This window comes from Chroicocephalus ridibundus, chromosome 1 (assembly GCF_963924245.1).
Source record: "Chroicocephalus ridibundus chromosome 1, bChrRid1.1, whole genome shotgun sequence".
Lineage (NCBI taxonomy): Eukaryota > Metazoa > Chordata > Aves > Charadriiformes > Laridae > Chroicocephalus > Chroicocephalus ridibundus.
Window position 1 is genome coordinate 151,948,147 of NC_086284.1, and position 20,727 is coordinate 151,968,873.

General features: G+C 44.0%; 1 protein-coding gene across 12 annotated transcripts in view; it reads left to right on the plus strand.

Moving 5' to 3' along the window:
- Positions 1-4,794: 4,794 nt before the first annotated feature.
- Positions 4,795-20,727, plus strand: part of MICAL3 (microtubule associated monooxygenase, calponin and LIM domain containing 3) — a 166,621-nt gene continuing 150,688 nt past the window's right edge. For 5 of the 12 annotated variants that reach the window (XM_063359166.1, XM_063359158.1, XM_063359184.1 and 2 more), the window contains exon 1: positions 4,796-4,935. The gene's annotated coding sequence lies outside the window, so the exon portion shown is untranslated. Of the gene's footprint in view, positions 4,936-16,400; positions 16,568-20,727 lie in introns of those variants that run through there. The other 7 variants (XM_063359212.1, XM_063359149.1, XM_063359125.1 and 4 more) reach the window with 4 other exon arrangements.

Sequence of the window (20,727 nt, forward strand, 5' to 3'; positions counted from 1 at the left end):
TGTCCTTCAGTTTCTTATGGGAACATTTCTTCTTTTGGAAGCGTTCAGCTGCTGATTTGTGTACAGATTACTTTTACATTAAAAAGAAATAGCTCTAGATGTCCAAGTAGATGTGAGTATCAGCAAATAAGACTATAACTCATCAAGGAGATCTCCAATTAAATTGCCTCCAGCAGGTAGCAATTTAAATGCAGTGACTTTTAGCAGAAACACTTGGATACCTAAGATAAGAGTTATGGTTAACGGAGAACATCTCAGATGGTTCAGTGGCACTTTGGTTTCATGTTGTGGCCTTGGCTTTTACAAAAACTGACACATATGTGGACAGCAAAAGCAAAAGAAATCTCTGGTGCTGTAAACGTCATGCTAAGACGTATAAACAGGAGGGATGTTTGCAGAACACACCAAGTGCTCCTTCCATTCTGCATCATACCGGTAAGACCTCAACTGGGAACACGCTGTGTGCTGTTCCTGCTCAGGGAAATTCAGGAAAGACATGGACTAAAGTGAGTCTGTGAGAGCCGCCAAAGGTGAACATCAAGAATCACCAGAGGTCTCACAATGTAACCTGGGAGGACAGGCAAGAAGAAATGGAGTTTTAGGTCTGGGGAATGTAATAACAAGTGACATGATAAATCTTCATGCATCTAAAAGGCTGTTGCAGGAGCAAGAGGAACATATCTTCTTTGTGATGGGTAGGATAAGAAGTAGATACAAATGATGGTAAAAGAGATCCAGGTTAATCATTAGGGAAAACTTTCTAAAGGCAAGAAGAGTGAATCATGAGAAAAGAACATCTCGCCTGGATAGTCCATGGTGTCTGCAGCACTGGGGAGGTCTTTAAGGGGTAAAACAGATGGAACAGAAATGCTTTCACAGGGATGGAGTTAGATGACCTCTCAGTATCCCTTCCAGCCCTGTAATTTGGTGATCACCTCCTTGTTTGAAAATCCACTTGCTGTGTTTTCACTTGTTAATTCCAGATGTGGGGACTCTGCTCCAGGACAATATGCTTCCAGTGGAATTTGCTGTTCTTGGTTTTTAAAGAGATTACAATATCCCACAGGAGCAGTCATGCACCTGGCAAGTTCAGAGCCTTGGAAGGTCGTCAGAAGAGAAGTCAAGATTCCTTGGCCCTTTTTACTGTGAAAATAGCTTTGATATCATGGAGATACCAAAAACTTTCTTGGATTTTATTCTGTAACTTGCCTTGCTTGCTATACTTGTCTAACTTGGAGCAGCACCTGGCCCTTACGAACCTTCAATAATTTCTTTTGGAAGCAGAATATATTAAAAAAGCAGGCCTCATTTTTGTATATTGATTTTTCAAAATGGGACATGGTACTATGCTCTAACCTTATTTTGAGCAGTAGCAGCTCACCTCCTTTTAAAAGCTGAATCTTCAACCACAATATTTTTCCTTGGGTTGGTTTGGGACTGCTGCTTCAATGGCTGCTCTGCTTACTAGCGGTGACTTCTCGAGTGCCAGGCCCACAGTTTTACAGTGCTTGCGGGCACTCATTCACAGGGAATCACCGCTTGGATGGGGTGAGGTGACTGTTACCTGACCCAATGCAAACCAGCAGTTCCGTAAAGTCCTCAGAGAAGATACAGCAATGGGCTTACCTTGCTCATCACCAGCCTGGAACATCAGTCTTCTACTAGGCTGTGATGCAGGATCTCAGCTGTCTTAGCTTGCTTATACAAACTAGCCCATTTTGTACTGATGTTGCAGCCCCTTGTTTTTGTGTGTGCGCTTTATTAGCCTGGAGTTCTGTACAGTACTGCCTTCCACCCTCCTCCCACTCTGAACACCACGTGGGCGCAGTGAAAAGAGACATGCAAAGGAAGTATAGTGCTTTGTTTTTGCTTTAGTTCCACTTGTTCGAACCCTTCCTCTTACACTGCATTGTGAAAACTCCTCTGGGAATCTAACAGCATAATGATGCAAATAACCCTGTCATATGACTAAGCCTCTCTGGTGCTGGATTCCAAAACATCAAGCCAAGATGTACAAGTCTTGCTGTGGATGCCATAGGCAGCCTCATGCTAGAGTGCATTCCCTAATGGGAATTATTCGGGTCCTTATTACCATTTTACAAAAATTACTGTTAAACTGACAGCCCTCCTCCTGACTGTTCGGAGGCAGAGTGCTTAGCCGGTAATCAGTGGACACACGGTACGCATTGGCCCTTTTGAGAACATTTAAAAATGTCTCCCATATGACTGTATGTAAACCCTTACCTCCGTCTGCTTTCATTTTCCAATAATCTAACACATCCTCAACCTGCATCTTTGTAGAGGAGGACCCCTCGATGTCTTGGCTATCAACAGGTACTACAGGCTGCTGCCTCCCCTGCAAAGAGCTACCACGTCAGTGACCTTCACTGACTTCAAAGGCAGAAATACCCATTGACTGGAGCTTTCACTGCCCTTTGGCACTCATATGTGCATGACTTTGTGCATCTGCTCAGGTAAGGACAGGTGACTTTGCCAGCTTTTCCAACACGTAAACTGAATCAGCAGGCTGCAGCTCTCAAGCGATGGCAAGCAGTAGCTCTACTTTCTATGCTCATGGAAACTCCATCAGTAAACAGGGTGGGCCGAGCCAAGTTTAGATCAGCTAAAGGCTTTCCTCCATCTGTTCTCAGACAGGGATATAGATAGTGATTTGGGAATTGTGCACTTCTGGCTGATATTTGTCACACCACATTGTAGTAAGAATTCCCTCAGACATGTCACAAGCTCATTTTATGCATCTCTTGTGAATGATATCTATTTTTGTTTTGTTGGTTTTTTTTAATCCTGTATTTTATTGTAGTACTTGACTGCTTTTCATGCCAAAATCCCTAATAGACTATGGAGATCAAAACTTCTCTTAAGCTAGGGTTGGAAGACTGGCTTTGGTAGGACATTGGGACTACATGGATCTGGATGTGAAAGGTGTTTGAATTAGCTCAGCTGGAGAGGCCTATTTAAAGGAAAACTGGTGTACTTTATATTACCATTGCTATTATGATATTATCCTGGGTTTGTACTTGATTCCTAATCCCTGGGTCATTCACAGTCCTTCTGTATTGGTTTGCATTTCCTGCTGTACTCAGGTGCACATCGACTGGCTCCCTTGGCTGGAGAATTCAAGGGCACTCAGCTGAGCGTAGCAAAGACAGCATGCATGCACACACTGCTTATACATACTAAAGTGTACAGATAGAAATTAAACATTTATATATAAACAGTATACAAACATGTATATATGTATGCCCACAGACATGTGGGTGTATGTATATGCTGAATTTACAGTGCTCTTGACTGCTACTTCAGATACATTCAGTCAGTAACCAGTGGCTTCTGAGAGCATTAAAAAATTAAACAGATGTGCATACATGTGTGTGTGTATATATATGCCTACATGAACACCCTAAGCATTTCTGTGTTGCTCTCAGTACTTTCTTGAAGAACCGGGATTTGTCATTTCCCTGTTGATTCAGTACCTATACTATTACCTCAGCATAACCTGATGGATTAGTCAATATTTGGGTCTTTCAAGTTGACTCAATTAGCAGGAGACAAGGAAAATGGGAGCAGGCACTCATCTGGTGTGATTTTGTTCATTGCGCAGAGCACACAGGCAATGAGCTATTTTCCTGAACGCAGCAGGATCCAAACAGGAGGAGTTGCTATGACCACAGTTCCAAGCTTCTCCCCAGCCAACCCCGAACCAAAAATATATTTAGCTCTTTCTCATGATGATTTTACAAGCGCCTCTCCAGACATTTTTAGATCTGATTCACCACCTTTCTCCTGCCGGTTTCTTACATTCTATCTCTCCCGTGCTTGGCTTCAGCAGCGTTTTCCGTTTACACACGAAGCCTGCATGGAACTCCCGGGTGCAAACCTCTGCTTGCGCCAGCAGCCTCGCTGAAAGCCAGCGCTTTGTCTGCCGGCACCGACGGTTTCGGCTGCCCCGGCCTGTGAGAGGGCCCTTCTCGCCTCCTCTGGGAGGGCTGCCGTCACCGTGTGCTGGGGCGGGGGTTAATCCTCCTCAGGATTCCGCTCGGCAGCAGTTTTACCTCGAACGGGCAACATTCGGTTTCGCCCTCTCGAGGAGGCGGGTAACGGCCTCCGCCCGGGTAGGTGCGACAGGAGCGGCGTACGGGGAACGCACGGGGCGCCTCCCGCCCCTCAGAGCTCTGATTCGCGGCGGGCGGGGCCCTCCGCGCGCGCCCCAACGGACCTGCACGCACCTCAGCGACCCTCCCCGCGCGCTCCCGCCGCCCCGCACGCGAACACCCAGCCCCGCCCGGGGGCGTTTTAAACGGTTGCCGCTTCGCCCCGCCCCTTTTTTCATCGCCGCTCCGCCAGTCGCCCTTTGGCGCGCGCGCCCCGGCCCCGCCTCGGCGGCCAATCCCCGCCCGGCCTTGTGCGATTCGAGCGGTTGGGAGCGTACCATTGCCGGGGAGCGGGGGAGGAGCCGAGAGCGTGAAGGGGCTGCTGGGGGCGAGAACCGCGGCCTTTTGTTGTTGCGTCCCCGTTGCTGTCGTCGCTTCTCTTCCCCCCCATAGCGCCGTGGGCCCGGCGGCTGTCTCCTCTGCTTCCCGCCGCCCTCCCCGCGTACCGCTTTGAGGGAACGGGAGGGCGGTGCGGGGCGGTGCGAGGGTGGGCTCGCCCTCGCGCGCTCCTTCTCCTCCCGCCCCGCCAACCGCCATCCGCGCGCGCGGGGCGGGGCGGGGCTGAGGCGGCGGTAGCTGCCAAGGTGTGCGCGCGCCGCCGCTCCCGCCGCCGCTTCACTCGCTCCCCCCGCTCCCTCCCGCGGCGGGCCGGGCCGCTCCGTTCGGCAGCCTGACGGGTAGAGCGCGGCGCCCCCCGCGGCAGGACGCGCTTCGGGCCGTGGCAGCCCCGCGACCGCCGCCCCCAGAGCAGCATGAGGCGAAGGCAAGTGCGGCGGTGGCGGCGGCGAGGTCTCCGGGAGGGGAGGAGGGCGGCCTCCGGTGCGGCGCGGTGCGGCAGGTGGGGTGGCCGCCGCGCGGGGGGAGGCGTCTCCCGCGGCGGCGGCGGCGGAGGATCCGCTTCATCCCTTGGCATCGCCCCGGGAGCGGCCTGGCGCGGCGCCCCCGGCGCTGGCAGCGGAGCGCGGGTCTCTGCGCGGCGCCGGGCCGGGGCGGGGGCCGCACGGCCCCGTGGGGAGCGGCGGTGGCAGCTGGCGCAGGGCGGCAGGGCACCGCCGCGAAACCCGATCCCCGGGGGCGGCCCGCAGCTGGGCGGCGGGTCCTTGCCGACTCCCTCACCCGATTACAGGGCTCGGTGTACGGGGAGGAACGAGGAGGTGGCGGCCGGGCGGCTACCCCCGGGGACCCCCGAGCGCTCCCTCACTAGAGGGGGGTGGCTCGGCCGAAGGTACCGGGGCAGCTCATGTCGGGCTGGAGGCGGCTGGACGGGGGGCGGGGGATGTGGGGGGCGCCCCGCGGCAGCGCCCTGCCCCGCCGGCCGGGTCAGACCGGGGTGCCTCGGTGCAGCGTGATTCTGCCTCAGCTTTATCGCAGATAGCCGCTGTGCGGGCTGTCTTTGCGTTACACCGCGGGTAGACTTCACAGCGGTGACTGCCACAGTGTCATAAAGTGCTCCCAGTGCTTTCATCGTCAGAGAGGTTATGACACCCCCGCAAGAGAAATTGCACATACCGGCCTCATTTTATATAGACTTCGGCTTGTCTCGCAGACCTAAGCGTTTAGCCTTGGTATTGTTATTCTAGGTACGTTTAGTACAAGTGATGCCCAGCTTTCTCATACTTCTGTCCCTGTTCTGCTTTTTTTTTTTTTTTTTATTATGATACAGATTTAATCTCTGCAGCCTGTTGTCCTAAGTTTAGGGTGTTAGAATACTTAAGGGTAACTACTTCTAAACATAGGGTTCCTTCTCTTATTATAATAAAAACCTGCTTATGCATTCACTGTAACAGCTTAATTCTATATTCCAAAGAAGTCATCTCTTACCTCGGGCAGTCATCCATTTAAGGTTAGTGCTGTGCAGCAATCGACAATAACTTTTGTTGAGATGGAGGAATACTTTCCAAGTCTGTCACTACAAAAATTGGCACTTCCTTTGTTGATTCTGTTGTACTGCTTTGAAAGGTTAACAAACTGAAGAATCTGTGGGAAATCTCTTTGAGCATTAGACCTAAGGCTTAAAATTAGGGTTCTTGGTTATTCTGCACTTTAAATGGACTGGGTTGGTTCTAGTGTAGAGGGTTTAGGGGAAGCTGAACAAATACACGTCTAGCCTCTTGCTGGACAATCTGTATATACAGAAACTAACTATCTGTTAGTTCATTTATTTCATTAGTTAGTCCATTTTAGTTACAAACTTTGAAAGCTACAAGTTAACCGAGCTTAAAAAACCCCAGTAAACAAGATTTTCTGTGTATAACTAAGAACTTAGTTGAAATAGACTTCTTTTCCCAGTAGTTATGCTAATACTTCTTTCTGTGTTTCTTTTAGAGAATGTGCTTATTCTACTTATTTTTCGCTGTCACATTTTCAGCAATTGTGTATGGGTTGGTTGTACTGCAGGGATGTGTTTGGTAAAAATAACTCACTGCATGGGAATTAACTTCTTTAATCATGGGAATATTTCTACTGATCTAAGATTCTGTGAAAGCTTACTTTCACAAAACTGGATTTAGGGTTAGATTGAAGTTGGCAGTGTCCCTTTAAACTAGCCAAGAGTCTACAACATATTCATCTGCAGCTGAAAAGGAAAAAGTCACGCTACAGTTAAGAAAACAGATATGTTTGTACGTAGCTTGCAGCTTGCTAAAGTGCTTGTGTCCAAGAATACAGATGGATATAACTAGTTATACTAGACTTGTATTCATATCTTAAATTACAGTTAGAAGGTATGCCTTATAGCTAATTGGTGAAGTTGGAAATCCTTTAGTTCTTAAATTAACGGACAGGGGAACTCCTCTGAAATGTTACAGGACACCATAAAGATTTTTCTTTTAGCAGTTATTTTAAAGTATTTTTTGCAGAAAAAATAACTAATAGTTATGCTGATTATGAATGACATGTATCTGAATTTCCATTTTCAATAAATTTGAATACTAATCCTATGTATTAAGAAAGGATCTGTAAATAGTATGTGACTATATTCCTGGAGTAAACCTAAACACAGCTGGTTGAGGTCAGGATGACATTTTATTCTAAGCTTTCTTGCCTCTCTGGGTTTCAAATATCTTGCAAACATGCCTCACATGAGAAATCTTAGTTATTTTGCAGGTGCAGGTCTCCTTTGATAAAGACTAGTGTGCTGCTACTTTTCCATGAGAGAGCTTGAGTTATTGTTGCACACATGGTAATACAGTGCTGATGCCATGTTGTTTTTGGAGGAAGGTGAGGCATAATTGGTCCTTAGTTGGATGTGCTCCTGTCATTTTGCAGGATTGCAAAATGACTTCTCAGTCACTTAAGTAATCCATTAATGGATTAGGGTTTTTTTTTCTCCTTTGCAAAGACAAGGGCTGTCTTTGAGTAGTGTTCAGAGCAGCTGTAGGTAAAGGGAGAGGGAGGACTGTCCGTGCTGCTGCAGTCTTTCTTTGGTAGAGACAGAAAACTTCCACTCTTTTAACTGTGTCACAGGAAATGAGAGCAACAGCAGAGCCCGTATGTGGACTTTCTTTGGTGTTACGGCTTTTGTGCTAATACTGTAGAGAAGGCTTAGGCAGCTGTAGTAACAGGTTGGTTAGCAGTTGTTTCTGTCATGCACCTTACAGCCCTGATGTTTTAGGAATCTGTTCTCTGCCAGTTGACCTACAACTTAAGAGCCTGGGGCTGGAGGGGGCGGGGATCCTTTCACTTGGGGTGCAGGCCAGGGCTACTCTAAAATCTTCTCAGTGTAGCTGTCAATCAGGGGTATGGTCTGTTTTATGTTAGGTCCTCACACAGATTCAGGTATACGAGTGCTGTTAGGACTTGTCTTAACACTGTGGTCTGTTATTAATTTATAGGTGTGAAATGCAGCTTTGCCAATATACTGTATGACTGTTCTGATACTGCTGAGGTACTCCTAGTGTCAATGTGATCTGAGAGAGTTTTCCTGGGCGAGTACTTTTGCTGTAGCAGATCCTAAGGATAATCTCACCTTTCATTTAAAAAGGAGGGGAGGGGGAAGCTCCCACTGGTAAATCCAGGAAGTGGCTTTTTGCATGAGCTCTGGCAGAGGAGCCTGGCTTGTGTTTTCTTAGGTCTCCCAGCAGCACTGGAACTTAGAATGGACCTTAGCTTTGCCAACATGTCAGCTACAGAGATGCTGTTCATAATTTGATAGGTGGAAATAAGGAAGCGATGATACTGCTCCGGTGTTCATGCTGCTCTTTGGAAATGATGTGATAAGATACAAGAGGCAGGCACTGTTTATTTACTAGGAGGGGAGCCCAAAACAGTGGAGACAGAGCACGAGGTAAGCTAGCATAGGAACATCAAATCACCACCCTTTCCTTCCTTTTTCTCCCCCTCCCTCCCCCAGCTGAATGACATCTTCTGTTGTAATTGCACAAGGGAGAGGGAGAAAGGGAAAAGTGCATCTAGGAGAACCTAAGAGTGTACGCTCTGAGGAATGAGATCTGCACATAGACAGTGTTTGTGAATGGTATGAAAACATTTGGATTCCAACTGAGTGTTTGGGACATGCAGTCACTGAATTGTTTGTTGTCTGTTCCTACAGTGTCCTCCTAATTTTGAGGTATTGGGAATAGGTAGCTGTTAGGACTCTAACAGCATTTGGTTTGTTTGTGTAAACACTAAACTGACATGAATCTTAGCTCTTCGCATTATCCTGCCTGTATTATATCTTGATTTGAAGCAGCACTGTGGTGCTCTTATGTATGGAGTGGCTTGTGATAGAAATTCAGTGCCCAGATACGGGAAGTAATTTAAGGAAAAGAAGGGCGCTCACCTGTGTGGACGGCCTCTCTTCTGAAACCCCTTCTTCCCGCTTTTTCTTTCAAAGTTTAATCAACCAGGAATTATTTGGCTTAGTAGCAAAAGGAAACTGAAGGATGTTTTTCTTTCTTTCTGAGGTATTGAAATTGACTCAATTCAAAAGTATTCAGTGAGACTAGGAAAGGAAATGCAAGTTTTTGCTCTTTGTAGATGACAATAAATTAACAATAGAATTATTTCAGTTTCAGGAAAGAGGAACCTATTTCATCCCACACTTCCTAAGGAGAGTTCATAAATTTTCTGCTAAAGGTGTGCATAGAAGCTTAGCTTCATGCTGAAGACAGAAACTTGATTGCTCCAATAGAGATCAACTGTTCTGCAACTGTTGTTTTTGCAATAGACAACATGAGAAACTGCATTACATTTTTGAGAAGGGGCACTGAAGAAAGCTATGGAAATTGTGAGGAAAGCCTTTTTACTACATTCCTGTCTCTCTCAGCCTGTCATCTCTGCCTTCTCCCCAGATCTTTATCTGGGTTATATGTTAACCTTTTTCATTGTTTCTCCACAACTTCTTTGAGATATGATCTTTTGTGTCTAGCCACATGGTTAAAACTAGTCTAGGCTGCCCTCACTTTGTGTCTGGATTTCTTTTCGACACTCAACTGTTCAAAACAATGACCATTTTTACTGAAAGTGTTTGGGTTTTTTTTGTCTGACATTAAGACTTTCAGCGAATAATTCCTATGCAGGGTCCTACAACTACAGACATAAGCTGATTTCCTTCTTGGTCTGTTTTTGACTGTCATCTAGAGTGGCATACTGTAGAAAATTTTGTGTCCCACCTGTTAATGCTGCTAACTTTAAGGCATTCACTGAAGCCTTGGTGTGGTTTTTCTTTACCTTGTTCATCCTGAAAGAGGTGTGGCATGGATACTTTTCACCCATCATGAAGAAGAGCCCTGTAAACATTGATGGAGCTACCTTATCTTCTGACTTCATAACGTCAGAGAGGTTCTGAATGCCCTCCCCTGCTGAGAGCTGACTGAACCAGAACAGCCTGGCAGTGGACTGAGTAGGCACTTCATGAGTGTGTTTGCCTTTTTGCTGTGCTCCCTTCTTTCTTTGGATCCACTTGTCCAGCAATCTTGTCATCCCTTGAGTTGGAGTCTCTGTGTACAAGAGGTGTGTTTGCTTGTTCTGCTCCTATGTAGCATATTATGTACTGGAGTTCTGGTTTAGACTGGCGATCTCAAACAAAGGGAAAATCTTGCTGTTTCCTGTGCTGTTTCCAACATCAGTTCAGGAATATTTGTCTTGCGGTATGGGTCTTTAGCTGTGTTTGCCTGCATTAGGATTCCAGTTGTGCAGCTTAATTAAAATCTGTGAAATAACCGACTTATTGCATCAACTTCCTCTTTGGCCGGCAGGAAAATTGTTCTTTATTACTGCTTTCTGCCCTGCTGTTTGGAAATAATTCCTCTGAATCTGCAGGGCTTTGAAGTGAGGCTAGGCTTGCTGGGAGCTGATGTGGTTGCGAGAAGAGGACATTTCAGTGCATTGAAGATGTTTAATAAATCTCTTCCTTTCAGGCTTTACTTAGTTATATCCTTTATCATCATGGCTGCAAGATGCTTTGGAATGAACTTTGGATAGCGTGTCTGAGGACATCTTAGGGTATAATCTTCTAAAGTAACTTTAGTTCATAACTTTTAAAGTGACCTCCCTTTAAATTATAAAGATCTCTTTACCCTGAGTCTGTGGGGAGACTTCTTACTAGAAGTTAAAAGTGTAGGCAGAACAGCAGCATTTTTGTGGGATCGTATCTTGTTATCTATACTGCCATGTGAGTAAAAGTGCTTGTGGCCATGTGAGTCCTATCTGACGTTTCTATCTCTTTATGGCCTTGATGGAACTGCCTTGGTTTTATGGGGTGGTTGGGAGGCCCTTCTTGCTTGTCTCTTAGTCTTCCTATAGTCTTCCTAAATATGCTACGTATACTTATGCAACTGTTAAAAAGGACTTCTCTTGTTGGGTCCTGTGAAAAGGATAGCATAAACTCTGCTCCATTTTTGTGAGATACTGCAGCTTGTAGCGATTTGCACCATTTAACACTTGCTTATGTTTTTTCAGGGTTCATTAAAGAAATAAATCTCAAGGCAACAAGAAACCAAATTTGGCTCAAACACAGTTAAAGAGTGCAAAATCAAGTGATACCCATCCAGTGACACCCATGTAATAGACTATTGTGGAACTCATGTTGAGAAGTGTCCTCCAAGTCTTGCAACATGATGGTTACGTGACTGAAGAAATGAAGGAGAGGACAGTAGACTTTCTCATCTCCTCTCCGTGTAGTGATCTGCACAGAAATTGGGAATGGAGGCAGGTGTTTGCCTAGGAGTCTTGCTTTAAGCAGTCAAATCCAAGAATGTTTCATTAATTTTTTTTTTTTAGGAGAAAGTTTTTTCTTTAATAACAGTCTGTGTACATCATGTATGGTACTTCATCTACTATAAACAGAGTTCTGCTCAGTTTGAGAAAGAAAAGCCAGATTAGACTGTGTTAGGGAAGGGTAAACAGTTTTAAGGAGCGTGGTGTGCTTTTGATGATTCACTTTAGCCACGCTAAATCACTAATTAAGTGAGGCTCCCATTCAGAATTCTCTAGAGCTGTGCCTCTTTCTGCATTGATTGTAAAGAAAGACTGGTTTGGAGTTAGCCTTTGTGTATAGTTTCTTTGTTGAGCCCTGGTATTTCAAGTTTCTTCTAGATCTAAGTGTCATTTGTCTTGCTGCTTATAAACAGAATCTAAACATACTGTGGACTTTCTGGGGAGAGCAGGACTTCTTACACATCCGGGAAGTATAGGAAAAGGCTGTGTGTCAGTGATACCTGGTCTGCTTCCAGTACTTCAGAAGGAGAGGAGTCTGTACATGTGAAAATGGAGGAGTTATCCAGAAGGTGACAGCATCAGTAGCAGATCTCCACTAATTCTCTACAGTGATGGTATTCAGTGTTCTCTCAGAGAGAAAAGACAGATGGGCTACAGCTGAGCCATCATTGTATCTTATACTTTTCTTGTTGCTTTTGCATTGCGTATAATGCCTGTTGCGTTACACATGCCTGGAGACCCACCCAGGACGCTGCTGTGCCAAATATTGTATTAAAACACAGTAAAGAAGTCTATGCTCTGAGGTTGTGCTTTGGTTTTGGGTTGGTTTATTTTTTTTCCTTAAATAAAGCAGATAAGAGTGGAAGAAAGCTGATACAATTTTTCTGTTGATGTTTAGAATGGCAAATGCTGGGAAGTTTTGAGTTCAGAATGTTGAATACAATATTATTTGACAGGGGATTTATTTCTGAATGTGAACCAACCTTCAAATAATTCAGTGGGACACTTCTAAAGCTACAAAATATAAACTCTGTGGGCTTGCTCCATGATACTGAGTGGACTTGCTTCTGAACTGTCCCTCAGACACCTCTCTGCACTTGTACCACACTTATTCCCACTTCCTGGTATCATAATCCTACTTAGACAGTAAGTGATGGGACTTACATAAATCAGAAGAGGGATAAGGTATTACAGGTGGCCAGCTTGTCACAGTCTGCTGATGTAATCCTTCATACAGTTGTGGTCATGGGTGTATTCCCAGAGTGGCTCACAAGGGGAGGGTGCAGTCTCCTGATCCATGTTCCCTCTGGGACAGGAGGGAGATCTTAGTTGATGAGTGTGCTGTGTGTACAACATATAGCTCCTCTCTCATCTCCTCCAGGTCTGCTTGTTTGGCTTTTGGCTGTACTTTTCCCTTCCATCTCTTTTTGTACACTTCCTGCCCAGCACCTCCCCAGGATGCAGAACCTTCTTCTGGGCATGGTCAGACTGAACTGCAGTAGCACTGGGGAGGGAGTCTGGCATCCCAGCGACGGTGAACTGTGTTTCTGGTATCCTATCCTTGCAGCTCAGGACGTGGTGCCACTGGAAAACTGGCTTTTTGGAAAACTGGCTTTTTTTGGTGCCTTCAGAGTGCACTGTTCAGGTTCATTATTCAGTGCTCCTTCTGGTTTCCTCCTCCTACACGTTTTCCTTCCTTTAGTCTGCTGCCCTCTTTTTTATGTTCCCCGTAGGCATTTTCTATTTTTTCCTCCTGGCTGTTTACTGTCTTACCCTTCTTTGGTGCAGGAGTAGAAACTACTGGATTTTGTTAGCAATAGCCATAAGCCTGTTCTTAACAGGAGGAGCCAGTAGGAACATAGAACGTGTCCAGGGCACGTCTCATGGACTGCATTAGCTGTGCAGCTTGCTGTATTGTTTTCTTGGAGGGGAACCAGTTAATGTTAATTTAGAAATGGTGTAGTCTCAGCTGTGATCTAAACCAGCTAAATTGCTTGGAGAGTGTCACTTGAGATGTTCGCTTCCTCTGTAGGAGAATTCTTCTGCTAATGTTCCCTTTTGTGGACGATTGTCTAGATGTCTCATCAGTCTGGAGAGGCTTGTTTTTAGTGCTGTGTGCTCTCTGGAGAGTTTATTTTTAAATAGTTACTGAAGCAACAGCCTTCTAAAATGCTGCAGTGTTAGGATAGAAGGAATTAAAACGTTTAGTAATCCTCTAAAAGAGTAGATTGAAAAAATATTTGTCTCTTCTGTTCTCTAAGGCTAGTGGAAAGTGTTGTTGAAACTGTTCTAGAAGACAACTTGTTTACTTCATAATTTTCTTCCTCAAAACTCCTCTACTCTAGTTTAACTTGTCGACATTCCCAAACTGAAATATTGTCAAAATCCAACGTTTTTAATTTCAGGAACTGCTGTGCACTATCCTTCATTCTCTGCTATAAAAAGATGACTTATTTTCACCTGTGATGAATTCTGACATCTTAAGATGGGCTGCATCTTGAGATAGTCACCTTGGAACTGTAGCTCCCACGGAGCAGTAAGGTGCTATTAAACAAGCAAAATCATTTTACTTTTTCGAGGAGAAGTAGTTTGTAAGTCTTCCTTCTTTGTGCCAAAAATTTGGGAACTTTACTGTTTAACCTTTGCCAGAAAATTTCAATGAAAATGTTTTTCAAGAGGTCAGATTTCCTTATTGTGTTGTACTCCTGTAGCATTGTAGGGGTTCTACTTTTTATCATTTTCTTTCTTAATCTAAAGTCTTCAGATCAGTTGTGTCAGTACAGCAATTACACTTAATGAAGTTTTTGTATTCATTTGAAATCATATCATGTCACTGATAAATCAGATGATTAATCAAATGTTGCAGAATGTCACCTCCAAATATAAGAGGTTGTCTCTTTCCAAGTTCTCATTCCTTTGCTGCTCTGTTCCTGTACTCTTCAGCTATCACAAAAAGCCCTTTGTTGTTCGTTTAACTGTTAAACTGCACTTATTTTATGCTTCATCAAACTCTCAATGAGCTCAAGGTTTGTAATATCAAAAGTCTGGGTGAGACTTTTTCCAAGGGTGAGAGAAGCTAACAGGTTTCATAAAACTATAGGGATCAACCAGCATCCAGGAAAACATCCCAGGCAGTCCAGGCTTTTCTGATGGTGGAGGACGCTGGTGGTGAATTCTTTAGTATGCATCCATGCAAACCATGATGATAACTTACAGGCGTGATGCTTTCTCACAGTCAGCGTCTGCTGGTGAGTTCAGCTTTTGAGCATAGTGCTTTGGTTCTAGACTTTTAAGAAAAAGCAAGGAATTTCAGAAACAGGAAGTACAACAAAGCTCAAAGAGACAGTAGTGAAGATGGGAAAGGACAAGATGTCTGACTAGGTTCAAGACGCATAGGTTAGACTGGACCCAGCAGGCCAGTGCCTGCTGCAGACTAGCTGGTCTTGGTGGTTCCTTTTCCTGTTGGTGTCACAAAAGAGGTGGGTCTTGAAGGGAAGACTCTGAAATGGACTGGGAATAAAGTCCTGTGAGATGAACACAGTAAACTAAGATGAGTGTTAATTTCTTCTGTTGGATTTGAGGATGAATTGCCTTACAATGCTGTGCTAATTACTGCAATTCAGGAAATGATTCACAGGAGTGGGAAGCTGAGCATGGTCCTTCTAACAGCTGTCTTAGCTTAAGCTAGATTGATTTATTTACTAGAATTGTGCCTCACTTGCTACAATGGCAATTGCAGATACTCAGTTTTAATTCCTGTGACTTGACTGAATGGAGTCCTGACACCTGACAGAAGAAAGGGATCAGCCTTCAGCCTATTTACAAAGTCAGACGCTTTGGCTTGTATTTAGAAAAGTTTCTTTACAGTAGTATGGGCTAGAAGGTGTTTTCAGTGCTGTAAATTAAATGCTAGGCCATGTAACACAATCATGACATCCAGTGCTAAGTTACACTGCATATTGCACAATTTTACTGAGGTTTGCTGCTTGGTTCATCATACAGGCTCCAATAGGGAGGCAATATCCTTAATAAATATCACGGAATCTGAGAGCAAGTAGATTCTGTGAACCTGTTCTCAAATGCAGTAATGATTTAAAAGATATAGCAATAAAATATATGTTTTCAGGTGTAAAACATTATATTCTGCTGTTTTCCCAAGTAGAAATGCAAAAGATACTAGTGTTGCCATTTGATGAGATAACTCCTGCAAAATGCAAGTTGCTGTGACATTGGAGTGTATGCCACAATTACGCACAGCAAACACAAGCAGCGTCTATGGAGTTTCAGTTGTGACAGCAAAATCTTTAGGTGGCAAGAACAAGGTCATGGTTGTGAGATTAACTTGCATACAGCAGTCCCTGTTGTGGAAAGGAATGTTTGGCAGGCATTAACTTTTTATAAGCTGATAATATTCAGGTACTGCAGAAAAAAGCCTCCTTTTTTGTGACTGTCTTAAAAATGGTAGAGATATGAACCCTAGCCACCCCCTTCAACTCTGGGTTCAAAGGGGCTTTTCTTTAGAGGTGGAGGGGGACAAAAATCCATAACGGGCTGAGCAGCCGTTTGGTATGCATATTCTAATTTCTGACAACTTACTAGAACACTGAAACTGAGCAGCAGCCCCTTGCTGGAGTGTGTCCTCACCTGCAGGATCTAGTGGTTATGTCTTAGAGTGGTTATGGGGGGGTAGTGGGCAGAAATGAGCTGTGACATTCTCTCCCAGGCAGAGCCCTGACTGTAAGGAGTTAAAACTTGGAGAGGAATGAACTGAGGTCAGCAGCACAAATAGTCTGTTCAGTAAATAATTTTCTTTGTATACTGACTCCATTCTTTCTCTCATTATTTGCTCCACTTATTCTTTTCCCTTCCTACACACACACACATGCGTGTGTAATTTTTCTGCCTTTATTATTCTCTCTTGCCCTAGTTATCACCTTCCAAAGGCCACTTGTCACTGTGACCCTCCCTCTGGCTAAGGGAGCTGTAGATGATAGGTTTACTGTGAAAGAACCACCCTCAATCTGGGATGGACACTTACGTTCAGTTTAGAAGATGCGAGGTTGTTTTCCAGCTGCTCCTGCGAGGCTGCTTGCTCTGAGCACTGCAGTGGCTATACAGAATGCAGCACACGGGAGGGAGAATGCTGTTCAGCCAAACACAGAAGAATTAAGAGCTGTTCGCCACCTTTTCCTCCCCCTTGGTGGCAGGCTGTGAGCTCCTGGGTGAGTGAATATATGGTACGTGGCATGTGTTATTCCAAGATTGGAGGGGAAATCCATTAAATAGCTGTGCAGTTACTGAGAATTTGGATGAACGTAGGATGAAGCATTCGTTAATGTTAGAGTCTGTAAAACATAGCAAGCTTTGATGCTAGTGCCTGGACATGATGATATGGAGAAAGGTTTTAAGGGTCTTGTATCTGCGGATTCACAGAAACCAGCTAGAGGAGAAAGCAGGGTTCTGGGGGTTGAGTGACCTTGAATGTCTGCTCCATTGAAACAATCTGTGTGTGACTGGTATTTAGGAAAATATTTTCTGGGAGGCCCTTTTGTTAGGGAGGAGCAGTTTAAATGTCCTGCATCTGTTCAGAGATCCATTTTGATTTTTCAGTGAAATTGTAATAACTACTTCTTGTCACGTTTTGTATGTGATCTTGTAAATGCTCCTGTCCCCAGTCTCCTGAAAGATGTGCTGAATCTCTTTTTGTGAGTATTTAATTAACTTTAAAAAGCCCCACAAACAGGGTGAAACAGACGCTTAGGAGGTATACCGTAGCATGGCAACTATTGAGAAGACAGCCCATGTATAATCATAAATATATACTTTTGGGCTGGGGGGGGCTTTGGTTCCCCACCACTTAGCGATCTACAGGGTAATAATTCTTGCTGCTTTTGGAGTGCAGCCTCTGTGTTCCTTCCCTTTCCCTTAGGGCACTGTTGTCTGCTTCATTCTTCTGAGATTTTTATGCTTTCCATTGTGTTTTCTTAAATAAAAAGGCAACTCTAGAAACAAACAAACAAAATTCCTTTCTTGCTTGACTTGTTGTGCTTTTCACTTAAAAATGATTTTCCTTTCCCTGGTATGGCAGCATTATTAAAACCAGGACTTCTCTCAGCTAAGCTCTGTTACTGCAGAGCCAGTGGGGTAAAGTGAATATATCGCTTGCTATGAGAGTTGTGTTTTTTCTTCTTGGTTTAAGTAGCGAAGTTCCAGATCTGAAGAGTCTAAATCAAGACAACTGTTCATTGTTCTCTAAACAGACTTTAGATACAGCTTTCCTATAGCTACATTGTTCAGTGAAGTGCATTCCTTTTCAGTAAATAGACAGGCTTTAAGGCCCTCAGGTTCTTCAGATCTGAAACAATAGAAGCAATCATTAAAGCTAAATACAAGAGTAAAGCAATTACAAAGGGGGGTGAGGGTAGTTTAGGAGTGTCTTGGGCAGTGCCCCTTCCTCCAGCTGTTCATTTTCTTTGTCCTGGGGTGCTGCGTCCTCTTCTCTTCTTGTCACACAGCCCAGTGTGATCACAAAACTGATCTGGGTTTAAAAATAGCCTTGCTTCAATAAAAGATAGTGAACCTGCTCAAGTTTACTGTGTAGTCCCATAGCTGTTGTAACAGCATTACTAGTCAGGTGGGGATGGTTTGATGGTGAAGTGAAGATGGGGTTACTGTCAGCGCTTCTTGGGGTATGGGGGGGGAGCACAGTGAATAACAAAGAAAAGTTTTTGCTTGATGGTCTTGTATTTGGGAGAATGTACTTGATACCTGTGGAGAAAAGGGAGAAACATTTTCAAGAGAAGTGTTAAAAGACTATAGCTTCTACAAAAGAAAGAAGCAACAGATGCAAGTTAATAAAGAAGAGGAAATACAGCTAGTGGTTAGATGAGGTGCCATAAAATCACTATTTCTGTTGAACCATTATTCTTATTTTTCTGGTATAGGGTTTTGGATCCTCGACTTGTATTCCGACCACATTCTGTGTCTCTAGGGCCCTGGCTGAGAGGTGGATGGAGCAGTACTTCTGAGAGAACGTAGTTGCTCTGTTAGCTGCTGCCTGTTTTCCCTCTTAGCTCAGTGAACTTCTTCAGGTGCACTTGCGAACATGGTCACTTCTGTCTGTATCTACTGGTTTTATAAGGAAAAATTACTTCTTCCTGTATTACCTCCTCCTAATATTTGTACTAGCAAAATATGTGCTACTTGCTCAGTCTTAATTACCACTGAATATGTGAAAAACTTGAGGCTTCTAATAATTGAAGAAATGACTGCATTTTCCTGTTAATTGGTGATTAGAACCAGCTTGGTAAAACGTTGGAACAATAAAAAGTGGTGTTGATTTTTTTTTTTTTTGGTAAGGCTAGTTTTCAGTTGGATATTCCGAGTACCCGTTTGTGTTACACTGAGATGTTTCTAGCCATGCAGTTCCTCTTTATGATTACTTCACAAGGCTTTGCACTGATTCAGAAAGGCGCCTTTTACTGCATTGTGGCCTTAGGATGGTGCTTTCAAGTAGCAATAAGTAGGAGTGGACTGTATGTCAGGACTTTGTGAAGTGCTCAGGTGGAATTGACTTAAACCCTCACTGTACTCAGAGAATGACAGGAGGCGACTTGTCTCACCGCTTAAAGATGACCAGCCACTTTCAGGGATGGAATTTCTTGCTTCTCTACAGAGAAACTTGAAATAAGATTCCCTGCCTGCTCTGTGAAGGAGGAGTGTAAACCGGGCGTAGTCAGTGTAGTCTTAAAATAAATGCTACTGAAAAATCAGAGGTCCTAACCTAGATGGGTCTCAATATTACTCAGCTATTCAAAGCCTAAAAGAGAAATCGAAAGGAAGTAAAATTGGAAAGGAAGGACCCAGCTATCTTTCCTGTTTCACAGAACTTGCGTACAAATTGGGGTGGAGCGTGCAGGAGAATGATATTGGTAGTTGCTTTTCTGTCTTTCTCCTGTACTTTGCTCTCCAGTTCAGATAGCCATTTGCAGCATTGCAGGATTTTTGTCTGTAGCCTGTTCTTATCTAGGACAGTAGCGTTACCTTTTAAACCAGTGAAAATACTATTGATCTAACATTACACTGAAGTTCTTTAATCTCTAGTTGTTCCGCCCGTTTTACAAAAGGGACAAAAGTCTGTGTCCCCTCAGTTTTTGAAGGGAGGTAAATGAAATGCATTGTTATCGTATTGTAGTTGACCTTCATAAGCTTAGACACAGCTAGGATAAGAATCTAGGTCTCTTCCTGTTCCTGGGATCAGTTGGTTAAGAAGGAACTTTTCACTACCTTGCAGATGTGATATACATGTTTGTGGGCATGAATAGCAACTAATGAATATTTATGCATATACTAATGAAGCCCTACATCTGTTTTTACATATGCATATGGATTTGCAAGATACTAGTGTGGGTGTGAACAGATGCAGGTCTGGGAAAATTGTGATAGCTTGTAACTGTGCCACTTGGCACATAGAGTGTGTACGAACGCATGCTTGCAGAACAGTATTAAAAAGCAAAATAAAAAATTTCTACCTTCTCTTCTCTTCCCTTCCCTTCCCAAAAGAGACATGAACTCTATGGGGTTTTTTTAAGCATAAGCGGTAGTCCACTTGCTGAAAATCTTAATATAAAGCTCCTGCTTCCTGTCTTTGCTGACTTTTTGAATGGGAACCACCGTTGTGTGACACTGTTTACATCCCCAAGTAAGTAAGCCAAGTAATACTACAGGTGGGAAAGTGAATGGTGTTAGAGTGACCCCCAACAACCCTTTTTAATATACTCTTTGATTTAGAATTTGGATGGCTGGTGATGAAGCTGGCCATTTCATTGGACTGCATGTTGGGAAAGTTATTTCTAGAGTTGTATGCATTGAGCCCATTCTGTGACGAAGGTGCCCCCCACCCTCTGTGCTTGCTTTTCTTTAAGGGATTGGTTGTTCATAGTTACATTACAAAATCCGATCTGCTAAAAGTTGGGGTTCAGTTGCAAGAATGCTTCTGCAATTAATAGTGTGTGCTATTTGCCTGCTTATAGTGTTATTGAAGTCCCTCCTTGACACCTGTAGTGTTTCTGAAATTTCCATCATACCTGTTGGTCCCCATGAACCACTTCTGTTCCTTTAACAAAATTATGTTATAGCAAGAGCCTCAGTATTTGGTTCTGAAATGTTTCTGTTGGTGCCACTATCATTCTGATTTAAACACTGAAAAGACTGCTGATTCACAGGAGGGACCACAGACTCAGGGAAATTCTATGATTTTACTACAGAGTTTTGATAATTTGAGAAATGGGAATACCATGTTCTCTCTTATTGTCTCTTTCTTGGTAGTCTTGTTTTTAAAAGGTGTTGGCCTTTTCAGAGGACTGACTTAATGGAGGCAGTCTGTTTTGCTTTTAAC